Source organism: Amphiura filiformis, chromosome 20 (assembly GCF_039555335.1).
Source record: "Amphiura filiformis chromosome 20, Afil_fr2py, whole genome shotgun sequence".
Taxonomy (NCBI): Eukaryota; Metazoa; Echinodermata; class Ophiuroidea; order Amphilepidida; family Amphiuridae; genus Amphiura; species Amphiura filiformis.
In genome coordinates, this window is record NC_092647.1 from 55055410 (window position 1) to 55071712 (window position 16303).

Consider the following 16303-nt stretch of genomic DNA (forward strand, 5'->3'; position numbering starts at 1 on the left):
AATAATGTCGGTATTCAGATGTCTAAATTAACGTCTCGTAATCAAGATATCGATAACTACACAAACCAGCTTTTTCTCAAGCAATTTCTCCAAAATTTCCCCCAAAGCGGGCTTTTAAAATTTAATCGGTACTGTATTTGGTTCTTCCCCATGGCAACATTATTTCTTTGATCGATTTGTAATACAATACTGAAAAGAAGAAAACAATCGCTTCGGTGTGGATTTATACGGAGCGCACATTTGAAAAAAAACCTCATGGAACGTGTTTTTGATCTTGTGAACATGGTGGGTAAAAATGCTTTAAACAAAGGATTTTCAAATTTATTCTAATAATTTGTATATAACACACACAAAATGTTAAGCTACATCCAATGCACCAACATTTCACTCGCTGCGATATTTGATTACTGAGAAAACTCTGTTTTAGAGAACAACTTTATACGTCTTTTATACGTTTTTTATACGTCTCTTTGTGTAACCTTAATAGTCCTCAAAGTAAACTTTTTAAATCTAATGATATGTACTTAAAGTGTCTGTAGCTGGGATGAAAAGCCGACGATCAAATGATAATTTTGACCTTTCGTATTGAATCAAACAAAATTAGGTCTTTCGCATTGAATCAAACAAAATTAGGTCTTTTTGGAAAAAAAATGTATATATATCTTCAATATAAAGGGTCAAAATTGTAATAATTTGTCATAAAATTTGCATTATATCACGAATTTCAAAAAATCAAAATATATTTGATATCAGAAGGACATTCCTCGTATTCAGATTTCAAGTCCATATGTCTGATGTGCTCTCATGTCCCACAAATTACTCTCAAAACTTTCATACCAGGGTCCTTAAGGGTCAAAAACATAGCAATTTAATGATGTTTTCTTATGCTGTGAAAATCAAGTAGTTACATGCTAGCCAATCACCGGCCATGGGGTCGTGGCTACCATAGGTTACATTTAGGGGTCATGGGTCATCATTATATTAAGTATGAACCCTGAGGGCGCTATAGTTCTTGGGCTAGAGCTGTTTGAAATTTTACACATATTGCCCCCTGTAGCCCATGACCTTTAACCTCTGGGGTCAGGGGTACCCTAGGAAATTTTTAGGGGTCATGGGCCATCATTATACCAAGTATGGGCCCCGAGGCTACTTTAGTTCTTGAGCTAGAGTAGTGCAAAGAAGTGGTCTTACGGAGAAGAAGAAGGCGAAGAAGAAGGAGAAGACTAAACACAACAAATACAATATCTATGCCCCGATAACTTCCTCCTATTTTGCCAAAATTGGTGACAAATTGTTAGTCTGACATAAGAATCAAGTAACAGTATAGTACTTACCATCTAAAATGTACTCGTTACTTGTTATTTGCAATGAAGGTTAATGACCAACAGGGTCAGGGCCTTATGGCCAGCCAATGGCAGTTGACATTTCTAACCTCTATCTCAGAAGGTTAACACAGTAGATATGCAAAACTATATTACTTTTATGATTTGTGTCAGCTAAACAGACAATTTGCCACCACGCAGCATCATCATCCCTATATCTTTGTGTCATAAAACGCCATGATAGTGAGGCACATCCACTAGTCCTTCAACAGCCAAGCATGGCGAGTTTGTACACCATCGGTTACCATAAAAATACACGCTCATTATCCTCTTTAACGTTGCTAACTCAAGGAAATTCAATTTTTTTGGTCAGTTTTTTTTTTCCAAGATGCAGAGTGGAATTTCAATATGCAGAGTAATGCTTATCATATCCTTTCAACACATAACTGCAAGTTTTACAAATGTTTTGTTCAAAAAGCAAAAATATCGGTAATCACATCAAAAGAATCTACACCATCATAGCACAACATACTGATGGAATTTCTCATGGGTGCGAGTTCTCAGGTGATCTTTAAAGTACCTCTTAGAAGAAAAATTCTTCTTTCAATCTATACTGAAAGGGTTTCCCTTTAGTATGAGTTCTGATTTGTTGTAGTAACCAATTCTTGCAAAACATTTCTGACACTACTCACTGACAGGTTTCTCTTTAGTGTCAGTTCTAATGTGTCTCTTGATATCACCACTTCGTACAAACCATTTCAGACGATATTCATACTGATAGTTTTCTTGTGATAGTTTGCTGTGAGTTCTGATGTGTCTTTTGAAGGCACTTTGATCTCCAAAACATTTCTGACAATATTCACACTGAGACCACCATTTCGTGAAAACCGTTTCTGACAATATTCACACTGATAGGGTTTTTCTTTGGTGTGCATTCTGAGGTGTAGTTTGAGACTACTACTTTGTAAAAACCATTTCAGACAATATTTACATTGATGGGATTTTTCTTTGGTGTGAGTTCTGATGTGTCTTTTGAGATGATCATTTTGTGCAAAACATTTCTGACAATATTCACACTGATATGGTTCCGTTTTGGTGCAAGTTCTGATGTGTTGTTTGAGACTACCAGTATGTGCAAACCATTTATGACAGTACTCACACTGATAGGGTTTCTCTTTGGTATGAGTTCTCATGTGTTGTTTGAGATTACCACTTCGTGCAAACCATTTCTGACAGTACTCACACTGATAGGGTTTCTCTTTGGTATGAGTTCTGATGTGTTGTTTGAGATTACCACTTCGTGCAAACCATTTATGACAGTACTCACACTGATAGGGTTTTTCTTTGGTATGAGTTCTCATGTGTTGTTTGAGATTACCACTTTGTGTAAACCATTTCTGACAGTATTCACACTGGTAGGATTTCTCACTGGTATGAGTTTTGATGTGATCTTTATGGCAACACTTAGTAGTAAAACTCTTCATACAATATTCACACTTATGTGGGTGACTTCTCATGTGACTTTTTAGGTGACTTTCCCAATAGCAGCATTCATTTCCAACCTTATTTATACTGGCTGGGTTTTTGTTCAGGGTTTTGAGAGAGGCAGATTTGTTTTTATTTCTGTTTCCTTCCGCCTGAACATACTTAATCTTATGTCTGTAAACATGACTTCTTATTCTATCCAAAGAATAAAAGGCAGTTTTACAAAATGTACAAATAAACGGTTTTAATAGTCTCACTTTCATTGTCCTTGGTAACACTTGTCCTGAAGTCTTATAGCAGATTCACATTCAAAAGATTCAAAGATGTATCAAGTCAAATGTCCAACACTGATATCAATCAATGGTGACTATTACTAAATAGGCTGTCAATCCATTTCTCAAACAAGTCTTTGTGAAGCCAGTCGTTAAAGCTAGTGGCAGAGTTCTGGATCAGAAAATCTGAAAATGATTGTTGTTTTTTTAAAATATTTTAGTACTTGGTTTTAGGCATTGTTTAAAGACCCATTCAGTGATCCCAGCGAATGTGTAAAAAGATTAAAATTGTTTATAAATTGCTTAAAAGTGAAGAATAAGTCATTCAAATTGTCATGTGGTATTTTTGAATGAAAAATTTGGCAAAAAAACAAAGAAAACAAAACTTAAGCTAATGAGAAAAAGTTCACTCGCTCAGAGCCCAGGACATCGGTAATGGAACAGACCAATCGGCCATATCAGATCATGTAGCAAGGGCAAACCATGTCATTGATTAGGAAGAAACCAAGATCCTTGGACGGGAATATGACATAAGATCCAGAGAAGTTCGGGAAGCAATAGAGATTAGAAGACGTGGCGCCAACACCCTGAACAGAGAGGAGGGCTCATGTCTATGATCCACTTTTTAAGTCTGCAAAAGAGACTAAGGAACACCGGCAACCACTCAAACTTGTTTACCGGGAAAGTGGATCAGATGACCAAAATCAGTCATACCTGATTAAGTCCTCCGATGTGTACATGTAGGACGAAATATTGTAGTGAGTAAAAAATTCACTTGGTTTTGACAAGCAAAAATCCAAAATGTTTAAATAATTTTGATTTTTGAAAATTGCAATATAATACACATTGGCAAATAATTAAAAACTGATATTTTTTGATATTTAATAGTCCTCAAAGTAAACTTTTTAAATCTAATGATATGTACTTAAAGTGTATGTAGCTGGGATGAAAAGTCGACGATCAAATGAAAATTTTGACCTTTCGTATTGAATCAAACAAAATTAGGTCTTTCGCATTGAATCAAACAAAATTAGGTCTTTTTGGAAAAAAATGTATATATATCTTCAATATAAAGGGACAAAATTTTAATAATTTGTCATAAAATTTGCATTATATCACAAATTAAAGAAAATCAAAATATTTGATATCAGAAGGACATTCCTCTTATTCAGATTTCAAGTCGATATGTCTGATGTGCTCTCATCATGTCCCACAAATTACTCTCAAAATGATCATACCAGAGCCCTTAAGGGCTGTGAAAATCAAATGTTACATACTAGCCAATCCAATGACCATACGGGACGTGCATAAACATGGGTAGCATTTTCAGCCTTCTGGTATATCAATGACCCCTTTTTCAAAGCCTATTTTGGTATATGAATGGGTCCTTTTTCAAAATTCTTTCAATTTTTTTGGAAAACAGCCCAATTTTTCCTTAATCTAGCCAAAATTTTCAAAATTTCCCCAAAATGTTTGGGAACATTTGTAAAAACCAAGACAATTTTGGTTAAATTCATTGAAAATTTTGACTTTTGGTATATCAATGGGTCCAAATTTCTTGAAAAATTGGTATATTTATGGGTCCACTTCCAAAATCTCAGCGGCACGTCCCTACCAAAACCAAACTTGAGTAACAGGTAGTCAGGTATATTAATTGTGAACAAAGTTTTTATTTCCATATTGGTTGTTGCCAGTGAGGTTAATTAATGGTTTCATCCCATATTCATTAGGGAACAACCCAAAAGTTCGATGAAGCCCTATAAACGAAAGTCCTTTCGTTAGAAGGCTAACCCCCTCCCCTCTAACGTAAGTGACAAATATCGAAAATTCCATCCCGTATTTATATAGGATACAGGGTCCGTCGCTATGGTGCATGGGGTTGTGGAGGAGGGTGTGACAATGCTAGGATATTGATGACGTTTAGGCAAGAAACGAATATTGCATTCCATTTTAAAATATTTTTCTTCATTATCTTTTTTGGAATGGAAAAATAGGACTTGCTGGATTTTCAAATAAAAAGAATCTGGTATCAAGGGGTATCAAACACAAAACGTTTTCGACATCATTCGAAACGTTTTCATATTAAACATTTAAAAACATTTTTTGATAACCTCCTGCAAATATTCTAACATATTAAAATGTTCTTTAAAAAAAAATTTTACAATAACATTTTGAAAACATTTTAGAAATAGTTTTGTAGTGTGTTTTCATACATAACGTTTCAAAACGTTTCCATGACCTTTATATAACCAGGGGGATGAGACTGCTCGAGTCAGGTTAAATGCCGGGACCTAGGTCACAATTTGAGAAGAGATGATATACCACTACGGCCATTTGCGGAAGTAAAAAGCCACGCCTTGTGATAGCAAGATGATGAATAATTATCCTGCATATTATGCCTCATCAGTTGCTTGGTAGAACTGATTTACTATATAGAATAGTTATCATACCATAAAATATATTAAAAATATTTTATCATATTGATTAAATGTGACCAAATGCCGGGAAATAAACTGACCTATGTCAATTCAGTTCGTAGAGATGATATACCACTTGTACTTTTTCAGTCGCAAAAAAACCTCACAATTCCCAGATATCGAAGTTCCCTGATATAACCCGACATTTTAATGTTATTAAAACGTTTTTACCAAAACCAAAACCTCAAAATATAAAAAAAATTGTGTTTGCTGGGACAGCTGCTTTAAAAATGAACTTACATGATGATGCAGGTTACGAGTACTGCACTCCATATATTTTGATTTGAAATCATTTTGAAGAAAACACTGTAAAATATCAATATCGTGCTTCAGAAAATACTAAAATTTGAAAATGATATATTAAATCCTTAAAAAAGATCAACTTTGACCGATGTTTTAACTACTTTTTTACAAACGTAATCGGATTTTCTGACCCCCTCCCCCACTAACGAAAGGACTTTCGTTTATAGGGCTTCATCGAACTTTTGGGTTGTTCCCTTACTTTATCCCTGTTCAAGATGAAGAAGGCTATAAAAGTGTGATAAAAGCGTAATACTGGAGATGCAGATCACAATTAATACTTTTCCACTATGCTCTTTCCTTAAAAAGAAAAGATGTGTACAAGCCGATTGGTTTTTGGTCCTGAAATGTGTACTCTAGAGAGTCAGGACGACTCTGATAGCATAATAATTGTTGTGATTTGTTTAGAACCATTTCTAAAGACTATTTCTCAAGTTTATCTCAAATGACCATGTGAATACCACCATGACACAAAGGTCCCGCTAGGATTACATGTATGACCCAAGTTTGATTCAGTGGTTAACAGAGCAACATTTCCAGGAGGTGGGGAGCAAAATCATCCTGTTGACCAAAATGACTTTACTCCTCTCGGTTACTGGTACAAATGTATGCAATTTGCATTTTTAATGCTAATATGTGGGGGGGGCATTCACACCACTGCACCCGAAGTAAGTATATCACAGGGTTGATTACCATAATATTCTATACATATTCATTCATTCATGGTTTATTAAAATTAAAATACACAGTAGCAGCTAAAAGCTGAATTGATGTGAAATTTACAATCAGTAAAAAAAACCAAGAAAGCATGACATATATTTAAATATCAAAAATATCACATAAAAAAAAATCACATAAATTACACATAATAAACCTAGGGGCGAGACCTCCTCCTACAACCAGATCCCACAGAAAGAGAAGTCCGCAGCAAAAAGCTGCGGTCACCAGGACCTGGGAAATATGGAACTGTTCATCATTTAATAATGATATAAGTCTTTATGAGATTAAATTCTAACCAAAGGTCCAACATAAGGGAACAAACCAAAAGATCGATGACGTCCTATAAACGTAACTAGTTTCGTTTCTCAGCCGACCCCCTCCCTCCCTGCCAGAAACGTAATAATGAAATGTTGAAAATTTTGACATAATAATAATAATAACACATACTTCAGACCGATGTATTTGTACAAACGTAATCAAGTATTTTTACCCCCTCCCCCTAAACGAAAGTTTCGTTTATAGGACGTCATCTATCTTTTGGTTTGTTCCCTAAAAGTTATATATTTGACGAGCTCTGTTGCAAAAGCCCTCACATTTACCTCTGACTGAAATTGAGTTATTGGCATGACATTACAGTCTTCCGGTTGCTAAGGGGATTAGCGCTATGCACAGGCCCGGGTAATTTGAATTCTCTAAGCCCATACTGACGGTTGAAGTCCATGGTGTCAAAACACTCTTTGATCGATTTCTCGCGTAAATTAACTTCAATTTCCTTTAAACTCTCAGGTTATTTCCCTATATATATGATCTAAATATGTGCCAAAGTAGAGTCCATAATATTTTGTAGATTTTGAGTAAATTAGATATTTCTGTTCCGAAAGGACCTGTTTTCTATGATGTGGCACTACCGTTTGAGAGGGACTTGTCAATCAAAACCTTCTTATTCATATTCATAAAGGTATATACCAAATATGGTATGAGTCTCACTGGTTATTCATATATTCATGATTGAAAAGTGAGGATTTTCATTGGCCGATAAAGGAAACCATGCGGAAGCCACGCCGTATAATATGTAAATGAGCCCAATTACGTCATTATTGCCATGAATGAAAACAACAACATGGCGAGGCTGCAGTATCGCGAAGCGAAGGAAATATTGGCGAAGTAATTCACTAATTTAACCGTTCGTGTCATTCTTTTTGTGCCGTTTCTACACTTTTTCAACAAGGATCATAAATATCTACTATAATATTGATGTAATTTAGTTAAAGAGACACTGTGACTTCGTGATTTGTCAACAAAATGTGAGTACCAGCGGCGGTGTAAAGTGCCGTCATTGCTATGCATAGGCTAGCACACACGTGGGACTGACCGGGGTCGCCACCGATATACTTTTGGAAGTTCCACAAATGAATTGATATATTTCGACATTATATAAATTTATGTATATCAATTGAAATATTGTATAAATGAACTACTTAATCACTTTGTGCTCCAATTTTACTATAATTATCATAATTTGAACATCTAGATAAATAAAATAGTCCCATAATAACGATAGTGCGTGCAGCCCACCGTGCTGTGTTGACACCATTTCGTAAACATTGGAAACCTTCCATTTTGGACTCATGGCGGCTGGTTTTGAAACTGCATGGCGACAGATAACGTTGTGGCACTTTTGTTTGCGGTCTACTACATGCTTGAACTTTTGGATTTAATTTAGGAATATATCTCTCTAACTATTCTGTGAGTATAAACCCGTGAGAAATTTTCAAAGGTAGGAAATTTAGGCGTCATTTGCGTTAGTTTTTGATGAAAATCGGCGTAATTATTGTCATATTTTAAGCTTCACCAAAGATGCACTTTTCGTGCTCTGATTTAAAAAAATTTTATATCTTCGGAAAAGTACATGCTTGACTTGCTCAAAAATTTAAAAAAAACCACTAAATTTTAATGCCACATATCGTTAAAAAAGCATTTTAAGTGTTGTTTTTGTGCAGTGACCTGGTCCATCAGTGCTTGGGGAAGTGTTACGTAATCCAATTAAATTTCCTTAACAACACACTGAAATTCTCCTTGGCAACCTGGAGACTGATTATAGTGTGGGTAAAAATACACATTTTGGTTGTTGTTTGACCTTCATACCACCTTCCCTTTTGGAGATATCATTTATTTCCCGTTTGGGAACTCTTAGGGAATTCCAGAAATCGGAACTTAAAATGAATATAATAAAATTTTAGGAAAATAATTTTTTGATGTATAATTGTAGCTTTGAATGTACTTTAAACTATTAAAACCATAAGGGGTCACTATGTTTGATAAAAATCAAGGGCAAGGGGGCATGTGCCTAAGGGGGCGCCGAATTGACCAATTCAGCATTGATTCTGTACCCCCTCCAAGCGATGAAAGTCAAAATTGCGCATTTCAGCACAGACCAAATTTAATTACTGGTAGGCCCTATGGGAGGGGGCACCATTATGTATCCTTAGCCCTGGGCACCACAACCTGTAGCTACGCCACTGTGTAGAATTTGAGGTGAACCAAAAAATAAATGACACTGATACACAATCCCTGACACACAAATTAACAAATCATGCTCCCATAAAGTCTACCTTCAGATGACCTAAAAACGACCAAGAACAACAGTATGCAGATTCATTAGCCCAAGTTTACATAAGTTACAATGCGTACCTTAGAACAGTTGGTGAGATGTCTTTCACTGAGGCAGTACAAGAAGAGTAGGTTCCTCTCTAGCTTCCTAAAAGCACTGCAGCGAGTTTCCAACTGTAGGTATGAGATTGGACCTGAAATATTAATAAGTTTTAATAACATCAGGTATTTGTTCAGTGGCATAGCTAGGGGTTGTGGCACCCAGGGCAAAGGATCCATAATGTCGTCCTCTCCCCAATTCTTGAAACAAGTACAGTATCCGAGTGCACCACAATAGGGCCTATCACTCAGTATTGGTTATAATAAAGTTGAATATTGGGCTTAAATTGATCTTTCGAATGATTTTGTGCTGAATTGCCCTTGAAGCGCACAAACATTTTGACTTTCATCGCTAGGAGGGGGCACTGAATCGATGCTGAATTGGTCAATTTATCGCCCCCCCCCTTAAGGGTGGCACCAGGGCACATCCCCAAAAACACTTTTGTGGGACACACATTTCCCTACCAGGTTTAACAGTTGAGCATCAGAGTTTGGATGCATAAATTTTGAAGGCTGAAGTCCTGCTATATAGTATTATGAGATTATATTTATTGGTAAAACATTTCTGACAATCTTAACATTGATCAATCGATAGTATGAGTTTTATTATGGCGTTTAAGATGATCCTTTCGAGAAAAGCATATCTGACAAAATTCACACTGAAAAGGTTTCTCTTTAGAGTGAGTCCTTATATGGGCTTTAAGGCCACCACTCCGTGCAAAACATTTCTGACAGAATTCACATTGATAGCGTTTCTCTTTGGTGTGAAATTTTACGTGGAATTTAAAGGTATTACTATCTACAAAACTTTTATGACAGTATTCACAACGATACGGTTTCTCTTGGTGAATTCTAATGTGTCTCTTCAGATCACCAGATCTTGTGAAACATTTTAGACAGAGCTCACATTGGAAAGGTCTTTCGTTGGTGTGAATCCTTCTATGGAGGTCAATGTTAGCCTTATTTGCAAACCATTTGAGACAGTAATTACACTGATAGGGTTTCTCTTTGGTGTGAGTTCTTATGTGTTTTTTGAGAACATTGTTTTGTGCAAAACGTTTCATACAAAACTCACATTGATAGGGTTTCTCTTTAGTGTGAGTTCTGATGTGTTCTTTGAGAATACTGCTTTGTGCAAACCGTTTCATACAAAAGTCACACTGATAGGGTTTCTCTTTAGTGTGAGTTCTGATATGGCCTTTTAGGACATGACTATGTGCAAAACATTTGTGACAGTATTCGCACTGATAGGGTTTCTCTTTTGTATGAGTTCTAATGTGAGACCCGAGAATATTCTTTTGAGAAAAACATTTCCCACAATACTCACACTGAAATGGTTTCTCTTTAGTGTGAATTCTCAGGTGTTCTGTTAGGCATGATAAGGCTGTAAAACATTTCTGGCAGTACTCACACTGATGAGGTTTCTCTTTTGTATGAGATTTAATGTGGATTCCAAATTCACTTCTTTTATTAAAACATTTTCCACAAAACTTACACCGATGGGTTTTCTTTCGGGTGTGAATTCCGATGTGTTTTTTCAGGTACCATTTTTGTGCAAAGTATTTCTTACAATATTCACACTGATATTTTACTGGTTTCTCTTTGGTATGCGTTCTAATGTGGGTTTTAAGGCCTTTTTGAGAAAAGCATTGCTCACAATATTCACATTGAAATCGTTCCTCTTCAGCGTGACCTTTGATATGCTTTTTTAGTTCAACATCCCAGTGAAAACTTATCGGACAATACATACATTGATAAGTGTGGCTAGTTCTGATATGGCTTTCAAGACTCTCTTTACAATTGAAATATTGTGCATTCCAGCAGTATTTACACTTGTAGAAAGATGTCGCTTGGGTGAAAGCTATAGTTTTACCCTTTGAGTTTGTTCCTGTATGCAAAGTATTTTTAAGAATACTCTTACAAACTTTATGTAAAACACTTCCAGCAATAAGTAAACTGGTAGGACTTTCTTTCCTTCCTGTTTTCTTTTTAGTTACATTTCCTTGCACCCGGGCATACTTGATCTTATGTCTGTAAACATGACTTCTTTTTCTATCCAAAGAATAAAAGCCAGCTTCACAAATTTGACAAAAGAATGGTTTTAAAAGTCTCGATTTCATTGTCCTTGGTAATTCTTATCCGGAAATGTTTAAAGCAGTCTCACAGTCAAAAGAAGCTAAGATGTAGTTCAAGTCTTGGAAGCTAACATACCCAGCACGGAATGGTCAGTGATAGCAATGACGTCTATTTGGCTGTATGTCATCCACTTTTTTATCTCTCATATGAGTCCCTGTGAAGCTTGTCGAAGTGGTAGATTTCTGGATCAGAAAGTCTGAAAATAATAATGTTTAAAGATTTTTAGAAGAAGGTGGAGAATGATTCTCAATATCTGGCAATTCTGACTTCTGTTTGGAGTGAATTCTGAAGGAAAACACTGCTGCAGCCTACATGTCAAAAAGGGTGTTTTTCATTGGTATGTGATTTTTTTTGTGATCTGATATTTCAGAAAATGACTTGTAAACAGATCATTTTCAAGCAATAAATGCTGTTTTTTGTTGCCAGATTTAAAGCCACAGTGTATGATTTCTGTCAAATTTTAATTTTACTGAAATAATATTACAATAGCAATAACTGTCATGAAGTGTTTCTGTCCATTTGAAGCCAAAATAACGAGGTCAAGTGAAAGAAACTCCACTGGTTATTTTGGGCCTTTTAACATGAAGGTGAGGTCTACATTCTCGCCAATCACAGGTTGTGGATATTTGAACAACAGGTAGTCAGGTACGTTAATCGCAAACAAAGTTTTTATTTTTGCTTTTGATAACCCAATTTTCCATATTGGTTGTTGCCAGTGAGGTTCAATTAGATGGTTTCATCCCATATTCATCATTTTATCCCTGTTCAAGATGAAGAAGGCTAGATAGAAGTGTGAAAAAAGTGCAATGGAGATGTGGATCCCAATTTCCTATTACTTTTCCACTATGCTATTTACTCTTTAAATGATGTACATCGCATTTTTTTTGCATTTTCCCCCGTGAAATATGCATTGTAATGTATTATTGTTTTGCCATTTGTGAGTGGACGCGGCGAATCAGCCGTAAACTCGGCAAATTGTATTCTGAGTTAAAGTGTATAGTGTATGTGAAGGTCGTATTCATAGGTGTATCAATTAAGTTTATACAAGTATCTTATCAAACGCTGTTTAAATCAATCAATAATACTACTGCTGAAGAGGATAATAAGCTTCTACCTATTTCTATAGAATAGTTCTTGTCTTTGTTTGCTTTGGCTAAATCCTGTTCAAGTGGTAGATAACAAAGCATCGTATTTCGTCTAGGTATGTATAATCAACAATGAACAATGAGAGGATATTTCTGAACCTCGTTGACTTGGGGATGATTTGAAATGACCGCCAATTATGACTGTTGGATATTTATTACCAGAAATGTAGAAAAGAGACACATGTAGAACCGATAAAAAATACAATTTTGTCGAGGAACAGAGTTAAACAAATCATACACCCGCTTTTGGATATCGCTTGAAGTCAAATGATATACCATTTTAAAGCTTATGGTATATATTTTCTAAACACGAAATAAAACAAAATTGACCGGGGCCGACTTTACGGCTGATTCGCCGCGTCCAGTCACATTTGATGTATATTCCACAGTGCTGTTTTCTGTTCGTGCGAAGTACGTGCCATACTGCATGTGCATTGTGCAATATCCATTGATGTGCTTCATTCTCTCTGTATTTTATATGCTAGAACATATTTTTATTATTGTATATATTCAAAATATCTTTTAATATATTCATGTATTTTATGATTGTAAAATGTTCAGCACCTTGAGATTTTAATGTAATGTGCTTTATAAGAATAAAATATTATTATTATTATTATTATGTACATGTTGTTTTACCTCCTAAAATGTGTACTCTAGTAGAGAGGTAGGAAAACTCAAATAACATAATATTGGTTATGATTGGTTTAGAACCGTTTCTAAAGACTATTTATCAAGTTGACCTAAAATGACTATGTGAATACCACCATGACACAAAGGTCCAGCTACATGTACATATCAAGGATGACCAAAGTTTGATTCCTGACGGTTAACAGAGCAAAGTTTGAAGGAGGAGAGAAGTAAAATTGACCTGCTAACCAAAATGACTTCACTGGTACAAATATAATTGGGAGGACTATACTGGCTAAAAGGTGTCCTTACACTTGAAAGAAAAATCCTAATTTTAAAACTAAACCATATTTGGGTAAATTTATTTGTTCAATTGATGAACTATCTCATCTGGCACATTATGACACCTCATTGATTCCAATGTGACTTCAAGAAGCAAAGTTACAAGCATTTGATTAAACAAAGGTCCCGTTTTAAAAGTGACAAACTGGCTTATTCAAAACTCCACGGACTAGACATCTGGTTTGCAGGTTTGGGAGTGGTCAGTGGCTAATTTATGTGTGCCTTTAATTTAAAACAAAAGGAACAAAAGAAAACTGACGCAAAAGAACTGACAAATAAAATGAAAGTTATGACAAGTACAGAGAAGTAAAAACTGAAATAAAAACTGCTTTAAATAAAGCTTCATTGAAGAAACTGTGTTGTCTCTTTGTTGCGCTTGTTGGAATCGTTTTGCGCCTTGTATAGGCCAGTTTGTCACTTTTAAAACATAGTACCAGGCCTTGCCGTTTAGATTTTAAAGGCGAGTGGTTAATCACTCGCTAGCATGATGCTAGGCGAGTGGCCGAATTTTCACAAATATCACTTATTTGGGTAAAATCGAGTAAAGCTTCGGTCTTAAAACTGTATTTTTGTACTTATGCTGAAATACGTGCGAAGCGCGCCAATTTTTTTTGACTTTCTCCACTTGGAGGGGGCACAGAATCGATTAAATGCTGAATTGGCTGAGGATTCGCAGCGAGTGATATTAAGTGTCTATGGTGAGTGGAAAATCGGTCGATAGAAATTTTGGAATTGTGATTAATTTTCCAAGTGTAAGGATACTTTTTGGTGCAGTTTATTACCCCACTGCACCTGAAGTAAGTACACCACAGGGTTGATTAATAAAACATAAAATTAAGTGCGCAGAGAGTACATGCGCACATAAAATGTACAAGGGCGATTTCTCAGCATGCTTGCAGATCAATCACAAAATAGCATTGACATCACTACATAACTTTTGGTGAACCAAAGAATAAATATTATTTGACAGATACTGTAACACTAATACACAATCCCTGACAACACACAAATTTACAAATCATGCTCTCATAAAGTCTACCTTTAGAAGACCTGATAAAAATGACTAAGAACCACTGTATTTATACACAGATTCTTTAGCGCAAGTTCACAGATCTAATAAGTTACAATGCGTACCTTGGAACAGTTGGTGAGATGTCTTTCACTGGAGCAGTACAAGAAGAGCAGGTTCCTCTCTTACATGCAGCTTCCAAGAAGTCCTGGTGATGTTTACAGAGGCATGTGATTGGATCAAAATACCTGAAATATATTTGCAACGGATGTTATTTATTCTGTTGGTGTTGAAATTTGGAAATTACATTTTGATAAGTCACATATCTTTTAAGTAAAGATCATAGATTGCCTAGAACTTGAACAGTCACAAAATTTTGTTGAAATGCAATTTTAGCAAAATTTTTGATGCAATCGCATACATGTACAGTGTTTACTTCTAAACTTCCATTGCTTTACCCCCAGTAAATGTCAGTAAAACAGTATGTTGAAGTATAGGACCGAAGGCATATATGCAGACAGGTCTTGGAGATAGAGATAACATGGTCGGTGGCCAATTGCGCTGCATGCATGCAAAAATGCATGATCATCATTAGTGCCGTACTATTACGCACATGATCAGTATCCCATATGATATTGCTATTACAAGAAAATTTGATTTGTTGTCAGGTAAAATCCAGGTTTTATTTCCAATACACTAACTGGAAATGCAATACACTAATTAGCAGGGACTGCTGTTTGCTGAAGATATATTTTACTGCATTTTATCCATAACGATTTTGAAATCGTTCATCAAAATTATGGTGATATATATTCAACTGTTTGAGAATTCCAATTATATAAAGGAACACGCGTACAGAATATTAAATCACAAGTCTATACAATACACACTATGCCACTTTCTTTATCTGTGTCAATAATAGAATATCGAATTGAATCATCTCTCTATTTTGAGTTTGTAGTTCACCACTGAGCGATCTAGCGATCGATTGCAAGCCAATCAGATAGAACTCCTTTTCTTGCATTTGGTGAAATACCAATCGCCCGTCGCTCACCAACGGAGTATTAAGTTTATATATAATACTAGGGTGTCGACACTGTGCGCATTGGATTGTAGACTGCGGAACTCAATGAACCTCAATGATATAATTAAAGACCAAATTAAAAAGACTAGTTTGCGTCTGACGTCAGAGCAAAGGCGCAACGTGATTGATTGCTGACCTGCGCAGTACAGCATTTTTGGTCTACTTGACAGGACGTCATACGCAAACTAGTCTTTTTAATTCGGTCTTCAATTATAGTCATGCAGTCACTTATCTTTTGTTCGTTATATGACTATCATTTGAGGACTGAGTTCTTACCATACATCTTCCGAGGTGCAGTTTCAGACAATAGCTTGGGATTGTTGGGGCAGAGGTTATTTTTTGAATTCTTTCATGACCACTGAAGCATAGGCAAGCCTGTCAAGGACACTCAGCGTGAATTGAAAGACCATGTCACTCGCCACAACAGAATGTCAAAGGTCACCCGACACCAATTTGGTGTACTTCCGCGCCTCGGAAAATGATGTTAAGGTTTAGGACTGGTAATAATTGTCTGGTTAGCTGCAGAAAAAGCCAAAAAGATACATCAAGCTGCCAATAAAGATTGAGCCAAACACTTTTTTACTACACTGGAGACACATCTTTTTCTTAATCTGTAAAAAAATTAACAGAAAAATCATTTTGAAATATCTATTTTCCAAACCTTCAGTGGCT

The 16303-nt window shown here is 35.8% G+C and overlaps 1 protein-coding gene across 3 annotated transcripts in view; it reads right to left on the reverse strand.

The window, feature by feature from the left end:
• The window catches only part of LOC140142042 (ras-like protein rasD), a 163601-nt gene extending 148399 nt beyond the window's left edge, over positions 1 to 15202 (reverse strand). For 2 of the 3 annotated variants that reach the window (XR_011857507.1, XR_011857506.1), the window contains exons 1-3: positions 14673 to 14824; positions 11497 to 11617; positions 9268 to 9380 (exon numbers count right to left, since the gene is read on the reverse strand). The gene's annotated coding sequence lies outside the window, so the exon portion shown is untranslated. Of the gene's footprint in view, positions 1 to 9267; positions 9381 to 11496; positions 11618 to 14672 lie in introns of all 3 variants that reach the window. The other variant, XM_072163962.1, reaches the window with a different exon arrangement.
• Positions 15203 to 16303: the final 1101 nt, after the last annotated feature.